Below are 1,820 nucleotides of genomic sequence, written 5' to 3'. Positions count from 1 at the left end.
CCTGTGACAATGAGACTGTCACAGGTCGGCTCAGTAGATCGGGAGGTGAGCGAACACATACCGGCGTTCGCTCACCTCTCGATCCTGTCACGGCTCTCTGCCGTGACAGGGGAGGGGCTGGATTCCCCTCTCCCCGCTCCGATCTGCCTGCGCTGACTGGCGGAAGGGGGCGGGTACAGCTGGCCCTGCCTCTAGATAGGCAGAGCCAGCTGTCACTCACGCAGCTGGGCAGATCCCGGCACAATTGTCGGGGATCCGCTTCTGCTGCGGCGTCTCCGTATACAGGGGGCTACAGCTCGCGGTACACTGAGCCTAGGGTGACGGGAGGACGCATAGTTCTCCTTTTTAAATTGTTTTATAATCCGGAGAACACAATAAGACTCTTTATCCGGGCAACGTTCTGATACAATATAACAATGTTCCGATGTAGCGACGGCTGGAAGGGATACAAAGGTGAAAGTTTTGTCTGGTGGTTACAATTCGTATCCGAGTGCTGCGCAGGGATATCATCTTTGGCCCCCCTTGGATCGCTGGGCTCATGCGTTCAGATCCATACCGCGTAGCTTTAGGCCTTGTTCACACCAAATGCAGACCGGATCCGGTCAGGTTTCTGCACACGCAGTGCAGTGGGTTGTGGATGCGTTTTTGATGCATTTAGGGCCGGTTTTGGTTAAAAAAAAAAAAATGTTTTTTTTTTTTTTAAGTTTAACATGGGCTTTCAGGCACTTGCATGCGTTTTTGATGCGTTCCAGAGCAGATCCAGAGCAGGTAAAATAGGGCTTGCCGCAGTTTTTTCATCCGGTCTGGATCTGGTCTGGATCCGCACGCTGCGATGTGAACTGGAATACCACAGGAATACATTGGACGCAGTTTTGATCCGGTCTGCACCTGCTCTGGTCCGGATCTGCTCCGTGCTTGGTGTGAGCAAGGCCTTATACAGATCAGAACGCAGCATTGTTATTTGTAGGGATGCACCGACGCCGGTATTTCGCTACCGAGTTACGAATACCATTAATTTTTTCCCCCCCGGTACTCGCCGAGGCTGAATACCGAGTACCGGAAGTCCCATTCAGGAAGCTGGGCGGCGTGTAAGGACTCGCCGCCCGCCTTCCCGATTAAGGCCTCATTCACACAACGCAAGCAAAATTGTATATTGTGTATATATGCGTCTATGCGTGCACTATATGCAATCCCAGAATGCATCACTCGTAATAGAATTTTAATGTGCTGTGCGCGTATTTGCGCATAAATACGCAGAGATACGCTGCCCGGACGCATCTCTGTTCTATTCTGTTTTTGCGCATATATATACGGCTCCATACGCGGCTGTGTGTATGGAGCCATTTATTTGCATACGTTGCATATGGTACAATACGCACGTACGCGGTGAATGAGGCATAACAATGAAGCCGTCCCCATGCTTCTCCTCACTATGTGACAAGAGAGCACGGAGCCGGCTCGCTGGCCAATCGGGAAGCCGGGCAGCGTGTAATGACGCGCGGCTTTCTGATGATACAGGAAGTATCGGGCCAGGCATCGGAGCATTTGGGCGAGTACGGGTATCAGCCCAAATACTCGGTATCGGCACAGATACTTGTGTCGGTGCATCCCTAATTATTTGCTATGGGCCCAATCACAAAGCAGTCCGTAGCGTTTAGCGGCATCTACAGGACAAGTCTGACTATGTTTTATGTGGCGTGCATGGGTGCGAGCATACGTAACAAATAAAGGGACATGGCTATATGAGCAGCTGCCTAGGGGGCTCAGGGCAAGGAGGTGTAAACATAAACAATGCGTAGGCAGAGGCGGGGCCACAAAAT

This window comes from Nanorana parkeri, unplaced genomic scaffold (assembly GCF_000935625.1).
Source record: "Nanorana parkeri isolate BGI_ZX_2015 unplaced genomic scaffold, ASM93562v1 scaffold1388, whole genome shotgun sequence".
Lineage (NCBI taxonomy): Eukaryota > Metazoa > Chordata > Amphibia > Anura > Dicroglossidae > Nanorana > Nanorana parkeri.
Note: the sequence above shows the minus strand (reverse complement) of the source record.